The following is a 27,954-nucleotide window of genomic DNA, read 5'->3' as shown; positions in this document are numbered from 1 at the left end:
TAATACTTCAAAGTGTCCTTTTGTTTGTTGCCAGAGGTTCTGCACTTTACGAAAATGCCTCTTAGTAAGATTTGAGTCAGCTTCCTTTCTTTGAGTTGTCTACCTTTCTCTGTACAGTGAGGGGAGAGGGAGGTAGGAAAGTGTAGCAGACAACACTGATTCCCATACAACTCTCCAGATTGGGGTGCCTTGGAAAGTGAGAAGTTTCTGGAAGTTTGAAGACCACAGTCTCCAGCCCTGGCTCCCCATATATTAAAAGGGGAAGGGTCCCCACTGGTCTGCCCTCTCCTCTGGGACACTAAATCTCATGGAAAATGCTGTCTTAGAAGGCAGCAAGAAAATACAAATAAAAATCACTGCTTTAAAAATATCAATAGATTACCTGTACCATAGAGATGAGGAAATCAAGGCCTGGGGATGTTAAAATAGCTTGCCTAAATATTAAGCTGGTTGGTGGCAGAGAAGGAATTTGACTTCAAGTCTGGACTCTTGTTTTACAGGATTGTGGTTTCCAAGCCAGCCTGTGGATGGCTGCATCATAATTATTCCAAGTCTCTTTTTAAAATGATTTCCAGTTCCTGGGCACTACCTCTAGTGGTTCTAGAGGGGGTCTGAACATTTATTTCTTCAAGAGCTCCTCAATGCTTCTGCAGTAGGGTCAGAGTTAAACCACAGAGCACACCTGAGAAGGGCCTGTGTTTTCCACAAGCAGGGAAGATCCCCTCCCTGACTGAGCACTGAGACCCAAGAGGGAGGGACTCAGCAGGAACAGAAATGGAAAATTTCCTACACTGAATGGCTGTGCTCCACGGAGGCACCTTCTGGGTTTGTTGGTGGGTTTGTTGGTACCACTAAAATGGCCCAGCTTTGAAGCCCAGGCTACTGAAACCTAGGAATCCTGGGTCACAGGGATATCAAGGAGGGGCAGGAAGCCCCGCTTTCTTCCTGCAGCTTCTTAACAGGCCTACTTTTACAGCACCTTCCCAGGACTCCAGGGCTCTCCTTCTGATCCCCTGTGAGAATCTCTGTGGCTCTTAAAAGTCAGTCTGGAACAAATTCAAAGTCTTGGGGAGACTAGTTTTCTTCTATATCCAGTTTGGAGAACTGGACGTCCTGCTGTGAACCCGTTTCTTTGCTAAATCCAGCTGGAGGACATCCTCGGTGCCTGCTGGCAAGGCAGCATCTTCCCCTGTGCTCCTCTCTGGACCCCTCCCCGCATCAGGTTTCCCCTGCAGCTGTTCTGACTTTGACAGTCCCCAAGACGAATTGCCTACTTCGCAGGGCAGCTGGGAGGGATGGTTAAATTCTATCCTGAAAATCTCGGCGTTTTCTACTGGGGTGCAAAGACCTCGAGGACAATCTGGTATCATCAACAGTTACCAGGCTCCAAATCCAGCTCAGTGCCTACACTCTGCTTCAAGCTCAGTTTGGGAGAACGGGTTTAATACACGCCTCCTTCTAGCAAGGTGGTACTGGAAACAGTTTTCATATCCAGCAGGGCCAGAGAGTGAGTACTACAACAGAGGGAGACACAGGAGACCTATTCATCACCACGTTGTCAGTTTAAGGGACAACAAGCTTTATTCCCACTTGCCACGGGGCCCAGGTGGATGCCAACTGCTTTACTAAATTTCTGTCTGAAAAATCGTGCCCAGCACTAGAGCCTTCAGGGGACATCTATAATGGGAAACGACAGCAAAGCGATAAACATCGGGCTGCAGTTCTTGCCTGGGCATGCTGGCTACGGCCCCAAGGCCCGCACTTGTCTGCCTGTCTTCTTCTGGAGATGCTCCCCGGACCTTGGAATCCAAGGGATGCTCCCAGACTTCCACTAGGTCAGTGCTGCCAAGCTCTAATGGGGCCCAAATTTTACACCAAAACGCTACCCCTCCCTCCTCGTCAACTGAGTTTTACTCTTTCTCTGCCAACTCTGGCAATTAGCTCCTGAGAAATCCTGTTAGAGAATTTTTTTTTTCCCTTAAAAACACTCACTCCACACCTCATGAAGGTTGCAGAAAGGTGCAGTAATAATCTGGCAGAGTGAGACAAATTTTCTGTTGTGAAAGCTACTACTCCTCAATTTAGTCAAGTGTAGAAGGCACAGAATTCCTTACCTGACTTCCTGAAAGTTGCTAAGATGTGACATAGAAATAGAATATCAGGGGCCCAGGGGATTTAGTCCTGGATCTCATTAAGGGCATTGAAACTTATGGTATATCAGCATTTGAGTGGGTTGAAGAAGAATCATAAGGAAGATTCAAGGTTTGGACAGTTAATGCTGTGATATAATGGGTATAATGGACATTTTTGTCCATCCAGCAAAAATTCCCCATCCTCAATGGGAAGGAGAGCATAAATACTTAAGGATTTATTCTCAACCTTAAGAAATAGTTTAATTTTGGCTCTTCTACCTAATGACAGGAGAGTGACCTCTGGTCACAGAGAATAATCAGGGTCCCTAACATCATAGGGAACTCAAGATTTAACCCCAGTGCCCTCCACTCCTTCAGGAGAACAGCTGTCACCAATGTCTTCCAGCAGTGCTACATTCATTCATTTGATCATGTATTCATTCAAGAAGCTATGTTGTGCTGTTTAAACAAAACAGACAGGTTCTCTGGCTTACAGCTGGGCAAGAGGGAGTTAGGGATGAGTGGGAGGCAATCGTACAGATCAGTAGAGAGCAGTTGGTGGCTTGAACCAGGACTCAGCTGCTACCAGTGGCACTGGATTCGTAGTATATATTGAAGATACCATTAATGGAATTCAACGAAGAATTGGAAGTGGAAGGATGGTCTCCTAGTTTCCAGCAAAAGCAACTTGGAGGATGCATCTTGGAGGTTTATGAGATGAGGCAGAACACACACAGACTTTTTCTCCTGCAGTTCTAACCATTCTTTCCTAGTTTTCTTTGTGAGTTTCTTTTACTCTGTATGTCCTTTAAATATGGAAGTTCTCAAGCGACTTGCCCTTGGCCTCCTTCTTCTCCTTGTGTGATTTCTTGCCCATCTCTGGCTTCTCATTAAAGCAGACAACTCCTAAAGCTGGGTAGACAGCCCAGGTCTGTCTGCTGAGCTCCATATTCATATTTTCTACCAAACACTAGGATGTTTGTTAAGTGTTTTAAATTTAGCATGTTAAAAGTCTTCTCATCCAGCCATCTCCCACCACCCCAATACCTGGCCTGAACTTTTCCTGCTTCTGTACTTCACTGCCTTGGTCACTGGACCACTGGCCCGCTGGTCACATAAGTCAGCACGCCGGGAATCATTCTAGATCCTTCTTCTGCTCTTACAGCACTTCTCACTATATCTTATTTCCTCTCTAGCTTATATATTTCTCATCCCTGCCCTCTGCTCTTCATTTCTTCTCCAGTCGCATAGTTTAGGTCCTTGTCATTTCTTACCACAATGTCTTTCAACTGGTCCTGCTGTCTCAGTCTTGAGCCCTTCTGGTACACCCTCCATGGTGCTCCCAGAGTGATCTTATTCTTTCCTCTAAAGCTGGTGGCTGCTTCACTTCCTTCAGAATAAAGCCTTTTGCACATATTTAAATCCTTCCATAACCCAACTCCTCCTAACAACCGTCACGTCATCTCATTTTTTCCTTCATGGAAATCACTCCTGCACCTTCCTTCACTCTTGTCTCATGACCCTCCAGTGCTTTGTGCAGGGGGGTCAATGGCCTCCTCTTTCTTCTCCCTTCTTCACTTGACTTGTCTGCACCCTTCCATTTCATCTAAAGCCTCATTTTTCTTGGAAACTGCCCTGAGCCCTCAGGCTGTCATGGATACCCCTTTTCTGTGTTCTTACCCCACGATTAGGCACTTTGTACCCTGGGCTGTCACTGTTAATTCTGTTTGTCTACCTCCCCCTCTAGGCTACAAGCTCCTTGAGAACAGAGACTCTTTCTTATTTTCTTCTGCATTCTTAGTACCCAGCAGCAACGCATGGTTAACTGTCAATTCATTCACTTGAATCAGTGAACAAACTGGTTTTATGCATTTTTCAGGGAGGATCTATGAGAAAATTCTATAAACTATAGTTCTGTCCTTTTTGTTTTGACAAAGCTTATTATTTATTAATACCCCTCAAATTGATTATAATGAAAATACAGAAAGCCTCAACTGAATCTGAGGCTCAGCTGTGAAGGATAAGACTAAGAAATTCAAACATGCTTCTGGAAATCACACACACTCATTAACTCGTATCCTCTCTTAATCTTGGAATAGCGTCCTATTAGACAAATGATTTACATTCACAGTAGAAGTGTAAACAGCATTCTAAAGCATGAATATTCAGTAGCGTTGGCATGTCATTTAAATAAGGGAATTGCTATCCTGGGAAAGTTAGGAATGGGAAAGCATGAACACAAATCAGGAAAGGAAAGAATTAGGGAGAGCTCAGAATGTTTGTTTGTCTTACCCTCTACGAGGATCTCACCCTCACGGAAGTAGGAGCCCTGTCTGGTTCACTTTTTATTCCCAGTGCCAAGTGCCTTGCTTAGCATATAATGTGTGAAGAAGGGAGGAAGGAAGGAAAGCAGGAATAAGAGATGATGGGAGGTTGGCAGGTGTGGGAGCAACAATGAGGACAGTTTTAAATACATGTGCAGCTTGCTCTTGCACAAGACACACACAGGATTTTCCACTGGGGGGTGTGCCAGATGCTGTCTGTGGTTGCTCAGGTTCTTACCGATCCTTCTTCACCCGTCTCTCTACTTTTGGGGCGGGAAGCCTGTAAACTACATTTCCCAGACTTCTTAGCCAGCTGGCTTATTAGATTCTGCTGGTGGGAGGTACTGATGGGTGACTGGAAGGTGGAAGAAAGGGAGGAGCTATTTCATTTTACAGCTCTGGGCAGCAGTAGCAGCAGTGAAAGCAGTATCGGTGGGCAGCAGGTGCCTCCCCTGGTTCTTGCTCAGCAGCTAGATTCTGACAGTGGCAGTGTACATGAACCCTTTGGACATAATTTCCCCTTTGCTCCTCTAGGGGCTTACTTAAACTGGAATATTTTTTTGCCTTTTGGGCCCCTCAATTCTTTCACCACTTTTGTAACCAATTACCTGTATTAAATCCCCTCTGAAATACCTGGAGTACTTTCCATTTTCCTGGTTAGACACTGGCTGCTACACAAACACTGACCATTAGACATCAACAAATGAACAAATCAATATCTAGATGCATCCATATTTGGTTAAAGGTATATATACAAAGCCTCTTTGAACTATAAAATGCATTTGAAATCAAATAATACATGAAATAAAGAGACAAGTGAGTAGCAACTGGTATATTAAATGTAATCTCCGTTCAATAGTAGGAGATGTGTTTAAAATCAGAAGGATATAATGGTAAGAAAATGCAGGGAGAATTAGTGGAGTCAGAAGGCATCCAAACCAGGGCATCTGCTAGCCAGCTCTCTGCCTTTGGCAACTGACTTAAACTCCTCTGCCTCAGTTTCACTTTCTGTAAAATGAAAGGGTCAGATTAGATCAACTCTCAGTATACTTCTAAGGCTGGAATTTTAAGGATTTATGCCTTTGAGTAAAATCTCCCTTGGATAGCTGGGGAGGAAAATGCCCCATCTGTGGGGGAGAGTCTGGACTTGGCTGGAGCTTCCATTTAGCCTGACCCTGAAATGCATGTCTGTGTGTGGGCCCTGTTAGCACATCCTGAACCCATCCATTGCCAGATGTTTGTCTTTGCTGGATGTACAAGAACCATTTCAAAAGCTGTGGATATGCCAAGTCATTGCCATGGCAGTGACCTCTATTGACCCTTCACATACTCACAAATGAAATAAAGCAAGTTCACACAAGGTACATATGATGAAATTAATAACCCTGTAATGAACAGGAGTATTGTTCCAGGAATCTGTCACATTATTAGATACAAAAGAAAAACATTTCTAGACATTGCAAGCCTGTTTTCCACTAGTAAGTTTGTTCTGCTGTATTATCTTTGATTTATGTCTCTTAATGTGTTCCTCCACCACCATATATATTTTGTTAATATTAATGTACTTATGCATCTTGAAATTGCTTAATTAATCCCTTGCTTTCCCAGTGAGTTATGTAAGTTGGTGGATTTACATGATAAATATTATAATGAAGAAAGCACAACAATGGAACATAAAATACTAACTTAATTTGCCATACCCATAACAGAGAAGTTTAGGCTATGATTTCCCCTTATTAATAAGAAATTAATATTTCTTATTGCTTTTTCTAATTAAAACTTATCCCTTTTCTAGATCCTAAGGGTACCATTTCTTATTCCTAAAAATACTTAGGAGCCGCTATCTATCAAATCACTATGTTGGGTGTTCTGGAGGATGTTCCCACCCCCACCCGCCCCTGTGCATTTTGTACATGATCTCTCAACCTCATCACTTCTGACATTTGCAGCCAGATCATTCTCTGCTGGGTGAGGGCTGTTGTGTGCCTTGCAGGCTGTTCAGCATCATCCTTAGCCTCTATCTGCTCAATGTCAATAGCACCTTCTTTCCCACATCGTTACAACCAAAAATGTCTCTAGATATTGTCAAATGTTCCTTAGGGTGTGAAATTGCCCTGCACCCTGTTTTGGTTACCCCTGTATACTTAGCACTTAGCACAGGGCTTGGCACGTCATAGATTCTAAATAATGCTTGTTGATTGTTGAATAAATACACAAATAACTATATTGCCAAAAAGACCAAAAGGGAGGTACAGATAAAACACCACATGAGTCTAGAAGAGGAATGAGTTGCTCCTGAAGGAGTGCGGGTCCAGGAAGAAGGATTCCTGGAGGAGATAGTGTAGGGAAATGGGAATGGAGAGGGCACGTTCAGTAGAAATGCTCTCGGAGTGGATAAGGGTGAAATGGGAGATCAGTTGAACTGGAATGGAGGGTGGGGAGAGGAGCAGGCTAAGGATAAGATAGAAGGGACTTGGATTCAGATTATGAATCCACGTCTGAAATGCCAGATATGAATCAAAGCAGCTTCACAAGACCATGGGAAATCATAGCAATAACTGAGTAGGGATGGGACATATGTCCTACCAGCAGGAGAGAGAATGGAGATGGAGAAACCAGTTAGGATATTTTATAACAGTTATGAAAAGAGCACGAACTAGGCTTATAGCAGGCACAAGAGTTCCAAGGGAGATGGAGTTGAACAGGGAGGACTGAGGTAGTGCTGGCTCCTTCCCTCTTGTTAGTTTCAGGTATACAGCATAGTGATTCAGTTTTTTTGCAGATTATATTCTGTTATAGGTTACTGTAAGATACTGGGTATAGTTCCCCGTACAGTTAGTCCTTGTTGCTTATCTATTTTATGTATAGTATCTTGTTAATACCATACCCCTAATTTGTTCCTCCTCCCCACTCTCCTTTGGTAACCATAAGTTTGTTTTCTATGTCTGTGAGTCTATTGCTGTTTTGTATAAACATTCATTTGTATTATTTTTTAGATTCCACATATCAGTGATATCACATTGTATTGTCTTTCTCTGTCTGATTTATTTCACTAAGCATAATATTTTCTAGGTCCATCCACATTTCTGCTAGTGGCAGTGTTTCATTCCTTTTTATGGCTGAGTAATATTCCATTGTATATATATACCACATTTTCTTAATCCAGTCATCTGTTGATGGACACTTAGGTTGCTTCCATGCCCTGGCTATTATAAATAGTGCTGCTATGAACATAGAGGGGCATGTGTCTTTTTGAATTAGTGTTTTCATTTTTTCCAGACATATGCCCAGGAGTGGAATTTCTGGATCATATGGTAGTTCTATTTTTAGTTGTTTTTTTAAGGAACCTCCGTACTGTTTTCCATAGTGGCTGCTCCACTGTTGGCTCCACCAACAATGTAGGCGTGCACCCTTTTTTCAACACCCTCTCCAGCATTTGCTATTTGTAGACTTTTTGTTGATAGCCATTCTCACCAGTGTGAGGTGATACCTCATTGTGGTTTTGATTTGCATTTCTCTAATAATGAGGGATGTTGAGCATTTTTTCATGTGCCTGTTAGCCATCTGTATGTTTTCTTTGGAAAAATGTCTATTCATGTCTTTTGCCCATTTTTTGATTGGATTGTGTGTGTATGTGTTTTTGTTTTTGTTTGATATCGAGTTGTATGAGCTGCTTGTATATTTTGGATATTAACCCTTTGTTAGTCTAATCATTTGCAAATATTTTCTCCCATTCTGTAGGTCATCTTTTCATTTTGTTGGTGGTTTCCTTCGCTGTGCAAGAGCTTTTAAGTCTAACTAGGTCCCATTTGTTTACTTTTGCTTTTATTTCTTCTGCGTTTATGGCCCTTCTTGACTCTCCAGCCCCTTCTCCCGCCATATCAACTGTTGCTTATTCCCCACGACATTGAACCTGAGCCTTTCAAACAGTATCTGCCCTTTGCAATCATTTTTGGAACACTTTCTCTACCTTTGTCTGCTTGGAAAATTCTTATTCACTCTTCAAAATGCTGTTCAGGTTCCATCTCTTTCACAAAGCATGTTTGGACCACTCAGGGTGGGGTAAACACTCTTCTGTATCTTGTGCACATTTATATTTTTACACAGGTCACACTGTGTCGTGATTGCCTTTTCTAATGTACAAAACTCTTTGCTCCTTGAGAGTAAAAATTGTGTCGTCTTGTACTTTTTCTATTTGCTTGGCGTAATGACTAGAAAATAACATTTGTAAAATGAGGTTCTTTAGGTTTGGTTCTCAGGAAGTCCTGGTAGTTTTCCAGAAGAGTTTAAGTAGAATAGCAAGGGTAGAAGTTAGTTAAGTAAGAATGGAGGGTTAAGGGGTGAGTCAGAGGTGGGAAGCAGACATACTGATGGAGATGGCTCTGTTGAGAAGTGTGAAGGCAAAAGGCAGTGTAGTGATCAAGCTTGTGAACTCTGGAGCAAGGATGCTGTGTTCAAACCCTGCCTCTGCCATATACTAGCTGTGTGACCTTGGGCAAGTCACCTAACTTCTCTGTGCCTATTTCCTCATTAAAAACAAAAACAAAAACTGGGCAAGATAATTTTGTACCTTCCTTATAGGGTTGTCAGGGATTAAATGAGTTAATCCATGTAAAGATTTTAGAATAATGCTTGACACATAATGAGTGTTGCACAAATACTAACTTAAAAAAACTGGACTAGACAACCAAGAGATAATAGTCAGTGAAGTGTTGGTTGGTTGGTTGTTTTCAGCTTGGCCGACTTAGCATATTTGTAGGCCGAGTGGAAGGAACGAATTCAGAGGGAGGGATTGAGGTAGCAAGCAAAAGAGGGAGGATAACTGATGGAAAAAGACATCATTGATGCAGCAGGCCTTCCTCTGAGACTGGAGGGAAGCAGGAAACGAGGGAAGATGCTAAGGGAGAGGAGGGAGTTGAGGGAACACACTTGGATGCCACTCCTCTTTTGTGAAGTGTAAGAGACCTGGTAGCTTTGCATCTGTGTAGCTTTGTAGATAGGTTCTGTTTCTCTCTACAGCACTTCTCTCATGATTGTTTTTTCCAAAAGCCATTTCCCTTGCACATATGTTAGATGATATATGTGTAAGTTATTAACTGAACTATGGTTTATAATAGCAGAACATTGGAATCAACCTAAATATCCCCCCTTTGGGGACTGCTTATATACATTATGGAACTCAAGAGAATACTATGCAGCTGTAACAAAGAATGAAGAACTCTTTATATACTGATGTGGAATGACCTCTGAGAGCTATTGTTGAGTGAGAAAAGCAAAGTGCCTAACAGTGGCATGGCATGCTACCATTTTAAAGCCATTGTAATAAAAAGAGGCAGGGTGAAATTTAAAAGGGTGTGTTTGTAGATGCCTAAAGTATCCCTAGAATATATGCAAAATATCGATAAAATTTATTCCCCTCAGTGGAAAAGAACTCACTTGCTGGGGGACCAGGGTGGAAGGGAGCCCTCTCACCATATATCCTTTGAACTCTTTGAATTTAGAACATGAAAATGCACTATCAATGCAAAAGATTGAAACTAAAAATCTTAAAAGTGATTGTCCACAAATGGGTCCAGTTCTGTTCCTGATGTTTGGTTTGATTTCTTGGGGATTACAGTCATAATAACAACAAGTAAGAACCATCACACGAGTATCAGCCAAACCTGATTTTTATAATCCCAGCTACCTTCTCAGGAAAGTCCTCTCTGTGCAGAGTGAATCACCTTGTTCTGCTGAGCACCAGAGTCATTTCGTACATGAGAATTTGGAAATAGGTGCTCTAAGTAAGCAGGAGCTCCCTGCATAAGATAAGATTCCTAGGCTAATACCGGACAGAATAAGTGAGAAGGAAATTTATGATGGGAGACAGTAGAAGCCAATAAAATGAGGTTGCAAGGAGGGCTTGCCACAGGGGATAGATAGAGCCTGTGAAAAACTGAAGACCAGGGAAGCCAGACAGACCAAGACAATTGTAAGTTGTTTTTCTTTTGTGCAGAATGTGATGCCACTTTCCTGTGATCCCCAAATCTTGATTCTGCTACAGGTAATATTCTGGATATTTTTTAAAGTATTGTTGGGATGATCAAATGAAAACATACACATAAGTGCTCTGAATAGAGTCTGATATACAGTAAGCACCCAATAAATCTTAGTTGTTAATAATAATTATTTGAACTTGTTTTGAAGCTGAGGATTTTGGAGAGTGGGTACCAAGTTTGGGTCAATTCCAGATGAGATCAAGGGATGCCAAGCGAAAAACAGAATTTCAGCAGAAGCAGGAAATTTAAGGTCAAGGATGATATAGAAATATAAGCCTATGGGGAGCTGAGGAATTTTGCGGACAGGGCTTTGGGCTTTGGTAAAGGTTGTGAATCCATCTTATCTAGATCTGAAGTAGCTGTGAAACTCCAGCTAACATCTGAGTTACAGAGCCAACCAGCATCCCAAGTTCATATGGCTAGTGATCATAGAGGGACAGCAAAAATGTTCCTATTGCCATGCCTGGAACTCAGCACCCGCAGTGACCCCAGGGGTGAACACTGAGGAGGCTATCCTGGAAGAATCTGTCCTTACTGCTCATTTAATATTTTACAGCTAGTTTTGATATGTGAGCCATCCTAATGAAAGACAATAGCATAGAAACTGGAATTATCCAAATTTTATAGAAATGGTTGCTGTGGTTTTATAGCTTAAAAATGAATGTAGCTCCAAGAGGAGGCCACCCAAACATATCCAGCACTTCTGGGCATCTTTACTTATAGAGAATGGAGATCTGATTAGCCTCAGGGTCATTGCTGATGGCCACAGTTCACCAGGATTTGATGCCGCGATTTAAATTTCTCTCTTCAGGAGGAGGTACCGCTAGGGAATTACGCAGCACCATCAGCAGCTGTTGTGTGGGCTTAAACTGGATTTGGGTAATAGGAAAATGGTTTTATGAGTCAAAAAATGTCGTGTTGCCTCCTGTCTCAATTGTCTGAATGCTGTCATCATTGTCCCCAAATTATTATCTCAACTTTGGTTCTATAGCAGGGTTTGTGTCTTGGAATGAATTTTTAAAAGCAGGAGTAGCTAATTATCCATATTTATTTCCCTAAGGCTATAATGCCATGTATAAGTGCAGCCTGGGATGATGACTTGGAGTTAGAAAACCTGTGTCTGAGGGCTGGCTGCCACGTAGCTGGCAATTGGGCTGTCCCATGGATTTCCATATAGAGGCTTTTCCATCGTAAAGGTTTATATTCTCTTTTGAAATGCTAATACTTCTGGGAAAGTATCTTGAATTAAAACCCCCTCCCTCTGTATCTCCATCCATCCATCCATCCATCCATCCACCACCATCCATCATCATCCATTCGTCTGTCTATCCAATCTATTCTTCACTGTTTATTATATCCATTAAAAAAAGCAATTTCTGGGTGAGGAGGGCAAGTAGAAGAACTGGCTGAGATCTAACAAACCTCAGAGTATTTCTGCACTTGCCCTGGGCTCGTGCCCATCTCCTGGTTTTTATGCACAGTCCCTGACCCTCCTTTGTATTTTTTTTGAATTTAATATCTTTAATAGAGTATAATTGCTTTACAATGTTGTGTTAGTTTCTGCTGTATAACAAAGTGAATCAGCTATAAGTATATATATATATATCCCCATATCCCCTTCCTCTTGAGCCTCCCTCCCACCCTCCCTATCCCACCCCTCTAGGTGGTCACAAAGCACTGAGCTGATCTCCCTGTGCTATGCAGCAGCTTCCCACTAGCCATCCATTTTACATTTGGTAGTGTATATACGTCAGTGCTACTCTCTCACTTCGTCCCAGCTTCCCCTTCCCACCCCGTGTCCTCAAGTCTGTTCTCTACATCTGCGTCTTTATTCCTGCCCTGCCAGTAGGTTCATCAGTACCGTTTTTTTTTAGATTCCATATATGTGCGTTAGCATACAGTATTTGTTTTTCTCTTTCTGACTTACTGCACTCTGTATGACAGACTCTAGGTCCATCCACCTCATTACAAACAACTCAGTTTCATTCCTTTTTATGGCTGAGTAATATTCCATTGTATATATGTGCCACATCTTCTTTATCCGTTCATCTGTCGATGGACATTTAGGTTGCTTCCATGTCCTGGCTATTGTAAATAGTGCTGCAATGAACATTGTGGTACACGTATCTTTTTGAATTATGATTTTCTCAGGGTATATGCCCAGTAGTGGGATTGCTGTGACCCTCCTTTTTAAACTAGGGATGTCCTGGCAGCAGGAAACCATGGTAAGGATATCTCAGCAGCGTCTGTTGCTTACTCTAGGCATGGATTCATACATTTCAGCCTGGGCAAGCTGCTCCTGGATGGATCCCTGATCCAGCCTGGACCATGTCCACCATGGCAGACTCATCTCATTCCAGTTCAGGGTCTAGGCATTTGTCATGGACTCACATGCCCCAGGATGTATCAGTGCCTCTGCTAGAGCCATGAAGTCTGACAGTTGACAGCCTCCTGGCAGAGTGGGTCTCAGAAAGTCTGCTTAAGCTGGGTGATTAAGCTCTGGTCATACCCAGCTTTGGGATAGGCTGGTAGACAGCAGGTGGCCTACATATCAGATTCATGCATTTGTACATTCTACACGTATTAAGCACCCTCTGTGGACCAGGCACTTTGAGCCACTGAATATCAGAAAGTGCCCAAGACCTCTCAATCACCCCCACTCAGTTGCTGGAGCTCTGCACTCATCTGCAGGTGAGCCTGAAGGCTCTGCAACTCTTCCAGGGCCAACTGGGCACTTGTTTGGCGGGAGTGAGCTGGAAGGGGACCCTCAGAGGCTGAGCCAGAGTGGGATGACCAAGGGGTTGTACTTCCTGCCTCGGCTGGAGCGCCAAGGTCTGCAGAGCTGTGTTCTTTTGCTTCCTGATGGAAAGGACTGTGGTAAGGTGGGGGAGGGAGTGAATTTCCACTCTCTTCATTGGGGTTAGGACAGTCTGACCTGAGCCCCTGCAGGGGCATTATGAGTCTGGCCTCTGCAGGCCTGAGCAGAGGTTCTGATGGGCAGCAGAGGTCAGGACCTGGGGGTTTGCGGAGAGGAGGAATGAAAGTGGCCAGAGAGATGCATTCAGGACTAGAGAACTGATCACAGATGACGACCTAATAGAGGCAAAGTCCTAGGAGGGATGAGGACAAGTAGGATGGGTGGAAAGTGTGGGCACAAGGCCCAAGACAAGGAGAAATAGGTTTGACACTCCTGGCAGGAGGGATTAGAGCTTTCCCCTTTATATTCCCTGCATCTAGGGCAGCACTTAATACAAATGTTGGTTAATTTGAATTAAGTTCCGTAGACATTCCGTAAATGTCTTTATATCATAAGGTGTATTAAATTCAGCTGAAGCTGACAAATCACCACCACCCAAGACGTGAAGGATAGGGAAGAGGCAGTCTTTGTGCATTGCCTTCTGCCATGCACAGGCTGAGCATTTTACATTATTAACCCACTGAAACCTTTAAAGAACCCCACAAAGTAGATAAGATCATCCTCCTGTAGATGAGGAAACTGAGCCTTAGGGAAGTTATTTGCCCAACTTCACATGGCTATGATGTGGTGAGGGTGGGGCTACAATGTATGGGAGTCTAGGATGCTTTGATTTTCAGACCTCAAATCTACTCCTCAAACTACTTCCGAGAGCTCTGTGGGGACAGAAGTCATGCTTTGGCCATCTTTGTGGTTCTGGCACTGGGCCTGAAAACGGAAAGCAATCAATACGTTTTTGCAGAATGAATGAATGAGTGAATGATGAATGATGGATGAAGTTGCATCTTTGCTCATGAATATGTGTTTGGTGAGTTCTTGGCCATGGAGCTCACACATGTAGGATGGATGGAGACTCAGTTTTTGAGGTCTTATCAATAAAAGGCAGGGATCACATTTTCTCTTTCTTTGATGTTCTGTATTCAGTAGGTGCTGCATTAATACGCTGTTTATAATAACGCTTCTGCTACCTGAACTCTTTCAGAAACAGCTGAGGTCTCCAAAAGATAATATCACATTGGTTCAAATAAGGGGAAGTTTTGAGCATTTGTTCAACTATTGGAGGAATACTTGGGACTTTTTTCCTTCCTTTATCTGACCCATCTTTATTGGCTCACAGAATTGAAAGATTACGAGATCATTTCTAACTGTTTCTGGGATTTACTGCTGCTCCTTTCAGGAAGGCAATTCAAAATCGGTCTATTCAAACACACATTTTCTTCAAACAAAAGTTTATTTGCTATATGTAGAAAAATGCCACCAGAGGACTACTTTGGCGGCTTTGTTGATTACCTATTGTAATGAGCATTATTACATTATTAAAAGAATTTTTTTCCTAACTGCCTTTCACTACTAATTAACATTTTACACATTCTTCAGTGGACACTTTGGGTTGAATCAGAGACATAATTATGTCATTTCTATGCAAAGGCAGCTTATGAATTATTAATTAATATTAAATCTGTTGATTAAAGGCTAATTCATAAGTAAACGTATTACAGCTCGCCAAGTACTGCTCTCTAGAAGCTTTCTTTTGCAATTTCTGTGGTCCCTCATCCCTTGCTAAAGAAAGACATAAGCTGGCTACACAGATTCTAAGGAACAAAAGTAATCCATTTCCAACTCTGTCTGAATGTTTAACTATTATTAACTTTTTGCCTTCCAGTTGCTTTTAAAGTTGTGAAGCACATGCAGGAGGCAAGCAGGCTATGGAAAGCAGTCACTCACTTCCTTAAGTTTCTCTTTAACTCTAAAATGGAGAGTTGTTCTCTTGTAATACACAAGCACTGTGCTTCCTGAGACCACACCAGCCTGGTGTGCACTAAGGAATGAGGGTCTCCGTAGTGTCTGGGGCAACCCCTCCCAGGAAATCACTGGGACCCCAGCCAACCTTCATCTGGGGAGGAATAAACTCACAGTACTGCTGAAGGGAAGTTGTCTTCTCAGGCACATTGGGGCATCTCCGCTGCCCCCTCCTTTTAGGTTCATCCTCGAGCCCCAGGTCCTGGCTGTCAGTGCTCCAACCTGGCACTGTGGTGGCACCAAAGCAGGCTGTGAATGCTGCTTATCTCACACCATGGATGGCACAGCTGTGGCCATCCTTCTCTGGAGTAGTCAGCTAGTGAACCTGACAAGGCACCCATTCCTTAATTACACTTTATTTTAGGCCACGAATCATACTCCTGGTGTCCATCACACCTCACCAGGCTGTCTGCCCTGGAATTAGCATCCTTGTTTCAAATCACTTGCTGATATCTGTGGGTTATTCCTATTTCTGCTTTCTAAAGTTTACTTTAAGTATTGGGTTGACCAAAAAAGTTCGTTTGGGTTTTTCTGTAAGATGTTATGGAAAAACCCGAACGAACATTTTTGGCCAACCCAATAGCAAGATTTTGTCAGTTATTTTTGTGGGAGGCTATTTTTAAAAAATTACCAGCATAGATTCATTAAATCCCTGTCTGACTATTTTACTCATTTTTCATGGGTTAACTTTGATCTGTTCCTTGGCCTGGCAGCTCTCTCTCTAACCTGAGTTCGCTGTCCTACATGCATGTTCCGTGTCTCAGTACATCTGTGTGTGTTTTGTTTCCTTGATGGGAAGAGTCACCTTCTGCTGCTTGGGTGGGGTACAAGCTGAGAATTATTATTGTAAAGTATTGTGTAAAGTATAAAGTATTGTGCTACTTTCCACATTGCTGTTTAACAAATTCACACACACACACACTCCCATACTGGCAACATTAGCACAATAATATGTTTTGTGTTCATATGTATTTAGTAAAATTATCCACACCTATCACTTCATTAGATCCTCATAATACCCATGTAAGAGCAAAAAGTATTGTTATTCTTATTTTATGCAGAATATGTTACAAAAAGGCTAAATGGCTTGGACATTGTCCTACAGCTATTTACTCTTGAAGGTGGGAATAGACCCTCGTCCTTAACTTCTATTTCACTGCTCTTCTCAGTACATAAAATCCCACAAATCCTCACCTCAGCCCTTCCCTGCATATGCCCATCTGGTGAAAGGTGAACATGTGGGAGAGCTTAGTTATTAGACTTATGTTGATCTCCCAGTTCTTCAACCTGGTTGATTGACTCTTTAAGATGAAGACTTCTCATGGCTGGTTAAAGTATAAACATCCCTAGAATGAACACTATATCATATTATCAAAGTCACTTCCCCTTGAGTGGTTGAGTTTAATGATTCCTTTCCCGAGAGCATGTTTTTCTAGAAGTGAAGAAAGCATCATCGGCCTTAGTCATACAAATTTGGGGGATCTAAGATGTCTCTTCACACTGTAGGTATAGAGCATCTAAATTCAGTATGGGCCATAAGTTATAACCTGACATAAGCTCGTTACAGAACTGAATGACTTGATCTTGCGGGAACATTGCTGGCAAGAAAGGCTTCACTTGAGACCCAATAACAGATGGAGGGAACCAAGCATCCTTTTGTGCTGGTGGCTCTGGTCACATGTAATGACCCTTCTTTGTCTTCTTTCTTAACTTCCAGACAAATGTCTGCCTAGCTTCTGACTTGGAGAGCCAAGGCTTTGTCATTAAAACTGGAATTCCAGCTTTGGTCTGAGGACATCAGAACCCCTGGCTTTGTGACCAGGGAATGATGTTGTCCATCAGCCCAGTCTGGATTTCATGTTGCTAATCAAGTTCCTGCAGTAAGAAGACTCTTCATTCAAGAGCAGTTCTTAGCTCTCTGATCTGCCGCTCTTCCAGCTGTCACATTAGAGACTCTTATGCTGATCATTACACCTTGACATCCTGGTTGGGGATGCCTCTTACCCATAGATCGTGGCTTTTACCTGTGCTGCTGCTTTTCCCTACCTCATCCCCTTCCTACCCATGGACTGTTCAAGATGGGGACTTCAAAGTAGCCCAGTTGAAACACTTGCATAAAATTTCAACAGTTTCAACAAAGGAAGACCTTGTGGTGGAGAGATATGGCCATACACTCTGCTCTTGGTTTCCATTTGGCTTTATTAAAAAAATGGGTACACTGCTTCTTTAGATGCTTACGTAGCATCAGAATTCTACATCTGTAGTTCCTGGAACTTAAAAGATGTTGTATAATTGTTTTTCCAATGAATGAACCTGAAATCTACAAATTTCCGTTCCTTAGTGACCTAAAGACCCATCCTACCTCCATTGCTTTCTCCTCTGCCTTGGCACAATGCCAAAATGCTTCTCCAGTGCACCCCTTCACCAGCCTCAGATCTTCCTATGTACCCTCAATCCTCTGGAAGGGGGTCTAATCCAGAGGTCCAGAACAGAGTTTCTTTAGCCTTCTGCCACTTCGCCTGGCCTGAGCTGTCCTGGCAATGTGAATGGAGTTTAAGCCCTGCCCAGGCCTGTCCCAGCTTTCAGGACTCTAGCCCATCCTGTTGTAGGGACTCAGAAGACTTTATTTCAATCCAACCTTGTGCTATCCCTGGGAGATGGCACAGATAAGGAAGTAATCATGAACCTGCAGAAATAAGACTCCAAAAGATTTACCAGGTATGATTAGAAGAAAAGCCTAAGCTCTTCTAGAACAGAGCCCAGTGTTCTTTACAAACTTAGCAGTAGAACCAAACCCAGTGAGAATGATCCCTGGTGCTATTTTAACCCATTCTCCAAGCTTCTGCCTCAACAGTCTCCAGCACTGATCACACATTAATTCTTCTAAAATGCCTTCTTCCTTGTCCGTGATTCAGCCTACATCCACACTTACGAGGAATCCCAAAGCTCAGCCTAGTCCGCCTTCCTTTGTACCTTCAGCTGGATTATCTAGTCCTACTCGAGGTGTTTCCGCAGCTCTGATTCACATCCCGGTGTAGTCCTGACTGCTTATGCTGCTGCAACTCATCAGGGCACTGGTGATCCAGTTGAGGAATGAATTATTTAGAGAGGGCTGAGCTGTTGTAACAAGATCCAGCAAAATTTCAGTGGCCCCAGAATTACAGAAGTTTTTATGCTCGCATCCAGGGAAATGTTCCAGGTTAGTGTCTAACTCTCCTCTTTGGGGGCCCAGGCTGGTGGCAACTCTGCAACCTTCAACACCTGACTCCCAAAGCCACTTGCTCTTTGCTTTTCCCCACCCCAGAGGAAACAGAAAAAGAAGCATGGAGAGGTACAACCTGGTCTTAAGCTTCCACAGCCTGGAAGTGGCCCGCATTGCTTTCACTCACATTCCATCGTCCAGTAGTTATATGGCTACACCTAGCCAACTGCAAAGGAGGCTGGGAAATGTAGTCCAGTTATATGCCCAGTTATATACAAGAAGAGGAACTGGGTTTGGTAAAGAGCTAGCAATCTCTGCCACAAGGAAGGAGAACACACACACGTGCAACTGCAAATCATGTGTCTGAGACAGGAACCCAGGGAAGAATAACACCAATTCTGAGTAGCAGCAATCTGTGAAGATGACCCATTTCCAAAGACTTTATGAATGTATTTTGCTCTGATTATTGTGGTGAGGGACAGAGATAGTAGAGGAGAGTTCAGGTTTGGGCATATACACCCATTCTGTGTATCCATCCAGCCATTCTTTGATTCAGTTAATTCTTTTGGAATACCAGTAATAGGAACAAGCAAGCAGTATATTGGAGCCAGAACACAAATAAGCTGGTCTGGAGGACAGGGCCCATGTTAAGGTTGTAACGTGCAGAAGAAGCTTGTGGGGGTAATGGAGTAGGGAGAACAGATAAAAGAGCAAGGCCCCGTAATGGAAATCAGAGTTGTGTTGTGTTTATTTTATTTATTTTTGGCTGTGTTGGGTCTTCGTTGCTGTGTGCAGGCTTTCTCTAGTTGTGGAGAGCGGGGGCTACTCTTTGTTGTGGTGCATGGGCTTCTCATTGCTGTAGCTTCTCTTGTTGCGGAGCACGGGCTCTAGGCACGCGGGCTTCAGTAGTTGTGGCTCATGAGCTCTAGAGCAGAGGCTCAGTAGTTGTGGTGCACGGGCTTAGTTAACTCCGTGGCATGTGGGATCTTCCTGGACCAGGGCTCGAACCCGTGTCCCCTGCATTGGCAGGCGGATTCTCAGCCACTGCACCACCAGGGAAGCCCTGGAAATCAGAGTTTATATGACAGTCAAGAGGAGAGTTCTTTCTTATGCATCTATGTGTAGAATAATATAGAGAAAAATCAGAGGAATCTGGATGAGGTGGAAGGCAACTGCCAAAAAGTTAGAGATAAGGTAAAGAGTCCTGGATTAAGAGTGGAACTAAAGAAGTAAAAAGGGAGCTATCAATAGCAACAAAAATGAGCAGGACATGGTGACTGATCTGATGTGGGAGGTGAGAAAGGATGAGGTTCTGAGCCTGGAGACCCTGGTACCACGGATGGAAGGAGAAACTGGGAGAGGAGGGTGGCAAAGCAGTGCTTGGATTATTAATTTTTTATATCCAAGTAGAGATATTCCATGGTTAACTGGAGATATAAAATTCAGGACAGGATGAGGAATTAGCGCTAGAAATTAGAGGCCTGGGAGAGAACTGCATGTGGCCAGTTTTGAACATTTTTTAGGACCTCAAGAACGAGTATAGAGATGGAGAAGAATGACCATCTCAGGACTGAGCCAGGTGTGATATGCACCTGATGCTATTTTTGTGTCTGTTGAAATATTACAAAACTGGCTTTGCCCAAGGAATTCTGACCCCGGGAATCCAGCAAGAAGCATAAGAAGCAGCTACACATTCCATTTTACTGTGTCTTTTACATGTGGACTCAAATGTTTTCTTAATTGAACGCCCTCATTTTTCTAAATTCTTCGGGAAAGGTTCAAGGGAGATAAGGCCCAAGGAGGTGAAGTCATTTGCTTTTAGTTGCATGAGTTAATGGCTGTAGTAGTAATATAACTCGAGACCAAATCCATTAGGACAGTGTTCCCGAGTCTGAGAATCGATAATCTACGGTTTCACTAAAGCAAAAGCATGTTGCTTCAAGACAAAAGCATGTCACTGTACTTCCTGGCACCATAAAAGTTATTTTAATATCGAAATTTTATCCTTGTTGTTCAGAGTGTCATGCTTTGCAGTATTATTGAGTGTTTGAGTCCTGAAAGCTAGCCCTGAGGAACCTTCCATGCGGCTGGATTTGGCTGTTTTAGTCTCAGGTCAGGCTTGCATTCATTTCATCTCTGAAATCTAATGGTCTAATCTAATAAAATTATAAAAGATTCTAAACTGCTCTGCACTTAATCAGTTTAGTGCAAGAGAATTAAATCAAAGCCCTAGGTGTGTACCCTTCATCGCTCAGATGGAATCTCACCCTGGGAGACAATCTTATTATTTGGTTACTTATTATTTGGGAGGGTGGAAGGTTGGGAGGGGATTGCATGAATTTTAAAAGATATGTTAAGAACCTAACAGGATGGGGGCAGCTTTGTGGCTTTACTGGTGAAGCTTAGTGTAAAGAGTGGGGTTTGGGCTATATAGGTAGGTCTGAGATCTAATCCACATGCCACCGCTTATTATTTATGACAGTGGGAGTTAGTGAGCCTCAGATTCGCCATCAATTGAATTGAATTGGTGAACAGAACTAACATGGTATTGTTATTGTAAGGACTTGTTGAGATTTTTTAAATATATAAAGTTTTTTAGCATATACAGTCAGCCCTCTGCATCCACAGATTTGGAGGTCCAACTGTACTTTGCCTTTTGTATAGAAGGCTTGAGCATCCGTGGATTTTGGTATCCGTTTTGGGGGGGGGGGCATGTCCTGGAACCAATCCTCCGCAGGTACCAAGGGCCTACTGTGTAAACACACACACACACACATTTGTATATATATTATAGTAGTGTATGTGTGTGTGTGTGGGGGGGTATCCTAGCAGTGTCTGTCACAAAAATTATTTGTCATTATTATAATTACTAATTATTATATTTAAAATATTTTCCTTATATATTTTTTAAAAATAGCAGTGGGCCAAAAGAGTGGGGGGAAGGCTACTGAACACAGTGTGGAAATAGATTTGTTCTGCCTGCCTCATAACAGACTTTCAGGAAGCCAAAAACAGATAAATGTGCGGTTATTACGGTGTCCTCCTAGAAGGGACTCAATTGAAAGAACATAGCTCTGGTGACAGTTTTGAAGGGTAAATGTCACTGAATGAGGTCCTGAGAAGACTTATAGAGATAGCCCACTTCATGCCTTACTCCAAGTGAAGAATAGAACATGTCTCCTTGGACTAGATTGGGATGAACCCAACATCATGAGAATCCCAGAGAGTCTTGGGAGTTTTCTCCGGTGCCTGGCCTTCCTTTGCTGGCTGTGATGTGGGAGGAAAAGCTTTTTAGCATCAGCCCTGGGTCAGGCAAGTCATTCTGATTCATTTTTGACAAAAATTCAGTTTCTCAACAAAATTTTCTACAAATATGGGATCTGTTAATAATCAGAGAGGCCTCCTCAGAAGTTATAAATTCATCCATTCACTGAACGTTTATTGATACCCTGCTCTGTGCCAGGCACTGGTAATGCAGAGATGAGACACACAGTCCTTCTGGCTCGCCGGAGCCTCCCAGCTTGGGAAGCTCCCGGGACACAGGCGGACGTGCTCAGCACTGCAATAAATACTACAATGAGGGTGAGCCTTAGCTCTAACCAAGGCCCACAAGTGGACGGCCCACCCGGTCCTGGCAGCTGGGGAATACTGATGACTGGCCTGTTCTTGCTTCAGAGAAGAATTCTCTTAGAATCATTTCATCACTCAGAGCACTTATTTTATACATCAAACTCCTATTTTAGGTTTTTGGCCCAGAGCTATTTTAAACAGTGGATCCTGTTGTGACTAAGCACTACCAAAGTAACAATTGGTATTATGAGGATATTTATAAAAGTGCTTTGTCCTTTCCGAAGGGAGAACTGTTTAGCATTGCAAAAAGAGGTGGTAGTGGTACTGAGCACTATTCCCTGTGCTTCTGGAAATCATAGACAGTTCTGATTATATCTACATGAGTTCCTTAACAATATGTAGCTTCTGCAGTTTAGCTCCTCACTTCCAGTGTCCTCTTAATCCCAGTGCATAACAGTGGTTCTGCAGTTCACGAGTCAGGTACCCTTAAGGCTGCTGTCTGTGTAAAAGGCACACTCTAGAGCTGTGCAGTGTACATCTTGTACAACTGAATATGCCACCCTCAATTCAGGCAGTTTCAAATTACCTTTGAAAGGTAATTAGAGAGATTTTTCTTTCCTCCCCCAACATGGGTCAGGGTTGATTATAAATATTACAGAAATGAGAATACATTTGAGTCTCCTTCTGATAATATGGAACTTATTATCATTTTTTTTCATTGTGATCTGTATATGAGGACCCGGTTCACTTGGATTCACATCTATGTCTTATCTCTGGGACTTTGGGCAAATTACTCCACCTTTTTGAATTTCATCTATAAAATGGGATAATAATAGCTAACATTTAATGAGCTCTCACCATATGTAGACAATGTTCCAAGTGCTTTGTATGCATTATCTAATTTAATGCAAAACACCTCAGTAAGGTTTTGTTGTTACCAAGGCTTAAACCTTGGGATCAAAGTCTACCCAAGGTCACCCAGCAATTAAGTGCAGGGGCCAGGACTTGAACCGAGATCTTTCTAGCTCAGATGCCTATGCACTTCACTATGCCATGAGCTAGTCACATGGATTGATATATTACTGTCCCCATACAAAATGGATTTCTCACTGAAGTTAACAGATTGTCATTCTGGTTTATCATTGTTTTAAGCCAAACACTATTGATGCTCAGATTTGCCTTGAGGGGTCTGGTTCAGGGAGTAGGTTGCAGCACCTCCTCCTGGTACTACCTTTGGTTTAATACACTCTGCAGGATCAATAGCTCTAGTAGAAATTTTACTTTATTTATATATTACCCTTTGTGTTAATGCTGACATATTTATTTCTCTTCCATTCTTCAAATGAGATTTGAATCTACTTGATATTTTTTCTCGACTGCTTGGTACAGTGGACAGTGAATTCCATAGACTTAAAATGCTGTACCTCTGTCTGAGTAATTAATATATTCTAGCAACAGCAATTACTGAACCTTTTGGCTACTCACTTTGTGTTCATCCAGTTGGATAGAACATCAGTTGTAGCAACCTGAGCTTTTCTAAATAAGGGATTAAAAATAATCTAATCAGTTGTCTGGGCTGCTTTCCCATGAAGAACAAGCATTGTAAAGTAATTGAGTCCCTAACAGTGTCCCTGGAATAAAAGAGGTGAAGACAAGTTGAGCTTGGGTTCCCATACAGATGCCCACAGAGCCTCATGTAGGACACTGAATGCTCCAAGGCTAAACTTTGTGTCCAGGGCTTAAAGTTCGAGGCCCTTCCCCAGGCCAAGTCCAACACACTGTGCCAACTGGGTCATGTTAGATTTTGTTTCTCATCTTCATCTTTTTTTTCTTAACTTTTTGAGTGACTTTTTTTAAATTATAAAAGTAATACGCATTTGTTATGCAAACTGTTGAAAAATAAAAAGCACAAAGAGAAACATAAAGAGACTCCTAATGCCAATCCCTAAAGACAACTGCTATTAACATTTTGATGTATTTTCTTTTATATATATATGTGTGTGTGTGTATGTGTGCGTGTATACACACATATGTAGTATGTAGCTATGAAATAGTATATACAGTTATGAAATGTAACAGTGTATACAGTTATATAACAGTTATATATGGTATGTAATATATATCATAGTAATAGTATATATGGTTATATAATAAGAAATATAGTAAATATAGTTATGAAATAGTAATGCAGTTGTGAAACAGTATTACTATTTGCAAAAAATATAACAGCTTATATATATAAGAATGCAAAAAACCTTTCACATTTATGAGAGTTTCTAGCTTGGGTTTGTAGTGTCTTGTTTTTGTGGTGGAGGCATTTGTTTTTGTTCATTTACTGGAGTGTTGAGGAGCCCCTGGGCTTCTATCCTTCCAAACCTTAAGAAGAGGCTGACAGCATTATTGATCACCTGCCTGTCACAGTGATTGGCCATGTTCTGCTCCTGCAGCGTTTGACCATTGCATTTCTATTGCTGGAAGCTGCACTGATCGCTGGGGATGGCAGAGCATGCATTTTGCCAAGTTCATAACTCACCCAAACCTCCTGGGTTCAGCGTTTTCACCTGAAGTGGAAACTTCTGATGTTCAAGCTAATTTACTCTTAAAATAAAAATGTTCTGTTTCTAAGAAAAAGAACTCAGAAAAGCCCTTGCAAATGGCTTTCAAAGGTATCAAAGAGTTTATGGCATACAACATTTAATGACTTAAGTGGAAAGGAGCAGTGGCATAAACATCTTCCTTAAATTACTTGGCTTTAAAACTGGAAAGTATTTGACAAAAAAAAAAAAAAAAAAAAAAAAGGTTTGCATTTTCCTATATTTGGGGTTTGGAAAATAACTGTAGGCTCCTCGAGGAATATAATCTGACCATCCAAACATGATCTGAACCTCAGAGCCTGATAGACCCCATTACTTGCCTTAAGAAATCATTTACACATCTTTAAAAAAGACCTTGGCATTTCCATCACAAAGATTTGTTGTTTATTATTATTATTCTTTTAATCCTAGAAAGAACATGGTTATGTTGAAATCTTGGAAATTTAAAATACATGAGGTTTTTATTTTCCTAAGTCAAAATCTTTGTAATGAAATACCTTGTATGTGTTCTTCATTTTGCTACAGATAGAGCAAAACAAGAACTGATAGCACTGAATGAAACACAGCCTAGACAATAAATTTTATGAAGCAACGAATCTGTTTACAGGTGCAGTGGTTGGCTACTGTGAATTTAGTGACTGTCATGCAATATGGAGGCCAAATGGGGCTCAAGAGTGACTGAAAACAAGCCCAGAGGGAAGGACACCACAGAAGGTGAGCCAGACAATTCCATTTTCTGAGCAGTTGTTGGAAAGAAGGTCCTGGAAGCTAATAGTTTAGTGTCTAAAGGAAGCTGGGTTTTTTCTTCTTTCCTTTGTCTGCTGTAATTAAATTATTCCAGAGCCACATTTGCCCAAATATAAGAAGATTTTAAGTGTGTATATTTGCATGTGTGGGTTATAGTGACATAAACAAGAGCGATCCTGCTATGGAAGAACTTTCTCTGGTAGATGAGCTTCTGACATCTTTTGAGCATTTTATTTTATTTTAATTGAGATGTAATTGACATATAACATTCTGTAAGTTTAAGATGTGTTGATTTGATACACTTATATATTGTAATATGATTACCACTGTAACATTAACTAACACCTCTATCATGTCACATAATTATTATTTTTTTGTGGTGAAAACATTTATGATCTCATCTCTTAGCAACTTTGAAGTATGCAATACAGTATTGTTGACTATAATCGCTGTGCTGTGCGTTAGATCTCTAGGACTTATTATTCATCTTCTAATTGCAAGCTTGTACTCTTTTGACCAATGTCTCCCCAATTCCCCCACCCCCCAGCCCCTGGTAACCACTATTCTACCCTCTGTTTCTATGAGTTTGGCTTTTTTCAGATTCCACATATAAGTGAGATCCTACAGTATTAGTATTTGTCTTTCTCTGTCTGACTTATCTCACTTAGCATAGGGTCCTCAAGGTCCATCCATGTTGTTGGCAGGATTTCTTTCTTTCTCATGGCTGAATAATATTGTCATATATGTATGAAAGTCCTCTTTATCCATTCATCCATTGATGAACACTTAGATTGTTTCCATATGAGCACTTTAAAATATATTTAAAACAAGTTTTGGAATTTAATAATAAACACTTTAACCTTACTTCTGCCCTCCAGAGACACTAAATGGAAGGGTAGAGGTTCTAGAAATTGGAGGGATGGGGGAGAGAAGAAGAAATTCTCAGAAGGTCCAAGTAAAATAGAGTAAGTCATTTACGATGTAGTCACAACTCCAAGTGTTGGAGAATGTATGGAGCCACAGGAGTTCTTACTGCTGGTGAGAATGTAAAATGGCACAGACACTTTGGAAAATAGTTTGGCAGTGTCTTCGAAAGTTGAACATACACTTATCATATGACCCTGGAATATCATTCCTAGATATTCACCTAGGGGAAATGAAAACATGTCAAAAGACTTGTACATGAATATTCGTAGCAGCTTTATTCATAAGAGTAAGAAAAACTGGAAACAACCTAGAATGTTCATCAGTAGGTGAATCAATTTTTTAAAAGAATGTATTATAGTCATACAGTGGAATACTGCCTACCAATAGAAAGGAATGTACTACTGATACATGCAACAAAATAAATGAATATCAAAAACATTATGTTGATCAAAAGAGGCCAGACAATACAGGCTACATATGGTATGTTTCCATTTAAATCAAACTCTAGTAAAGACAAGTCTAATCTATAATAGATGCAAGAGTGGTTGTCTGGGGATGGAAGTGGAGGTAGGGATTGATTGGGAAAGAGCACAAGGGAGCCTTTTTGGAAATTTTCTACATTATGATTTATCTGGTAATTACACGAGTGTAGAAATTGATCAAAACACACTACACCGTACACTAGAATTTGTCTATTTGTTACATGTAAATTGTGCCTCAAATAAAATTGATTTTAAAACTTTAGTTACAGGAATTAACAAAATGATGATAATGTGGTTCAGAACCACTTCACTATGTTGCAAATAATTATGGCAAGAAGTGAAATTACTTCAGAGTGGTCTTAAAAAGTGCTAATATGAGGCTAATTGCTCTGTCATCAGTGAGTGAGTTGTTAGATGTTTGAAGTCCCTGTAAGGGAATTCCCTCTATTTTACAGGTGAACCATGCACACACAGACACAAACTAAGATGAGATATACAGGGGAGAAAATTAAAGTGAGAAACTCCTTATCCTAATTTCTAGCTTTCAGTTCAGCAGTTTTGTTGGGCCAATGTTTATTGGTTCTGCCAGGTACAGGGCGTTCTAGGATGAAAACACGATGCCAGCCCGTTAAGGGTGAACAAACAGTCTAGAAAAAGACCCAGTGATCTTGTCAAGGACTCAGCACAGTGGGCTTAGTTAACAATGATGATAACAATAATAACTACTGTTTATTGCGTGCTTACCTTGTGGCAGGCATTGAGCTCCATGATTGACATATTATCTCATTTAATCTTCCCAACAGCTTTACAACATGGGTGCTGTTAGCTCCCTATTTTATAGAAGATGCAGCAGAGGTTCAGAGATGTTAAGTAACTTACCCAAGATTACAGAGTTAATGAGTAGTAAATGGCAGAGTTGAAATCTGCTCATAACCATTATGTTGTATCCCAACCGCGGAATATGTGTAATATTAATGGAGGACGATTATTTGACTTGAAGGGTTCAAAAACCATTACAGTTTGTCCAACCTGATCAGACCCCTCTCAAATTCCAAGTGGCAAGAGAAGCACAGTTTTCCTCCCCAACAGATACTGTTGTTACCTTGTCCAGCTTCTCTTAAAGACTGTCTTTCTGGACAAAGCCTGGGCTCTCTAATTCTTTAC

At 41.6% G+C, this 27,954-nt stretch overlaps 2 long non-coding RNA genes across 2 annotated transcripts in view; one reads left to right on the top strand and one right to left on the bottom strand.

Moving 5' to 3' along the window:
- LOC309655418 overlaps positions 1 to 27,954 on the bottom strand; it is a 155,811-nt gene that overhangs the window by 41,287 nt on the left and 86,570 nt on the right. The gene's annotated exons all lie outside the window — the stretch shown is intronic.
- LOC309655384 overlaps positions 1 to 27,954 on the top strand; it is a 250,606-nt gene that overhangs the window by 142,322 nt on the left and 80,330 nt on the right. The window contains exons 4-5 of the long non-coding RNA XR_014260793.1: positions 10,452 to 10,499; positions 25,242 to 25,348. This is a non-coding gene — a long non-coding RNA (uncharacterized lncRNA). The remainder of the gene's footprint in view (positions 1 to 10,451; positions 10,500 to 25,241; positions 25,349 to 27,954) is intronic.

This window comes from Balaenoptera physalus (assembly GCF_965194825.1).
Source record: "Balaenoptera physalus genome assembly, chromosome: 2".
In the NCBI taxonomy this organism is placed as follows: domain Eukaryota; kingdom Metazoa; phylum Chordata; class Mammalia; order Artiodactyla; family Balaenopteridae; genus Balaenoptera; species Balaenoptera physalus.
Note: the sequence above shows the minus strand (reverse complement) of the source record. Positions and strands in the feature narration are given on the sequence as shown.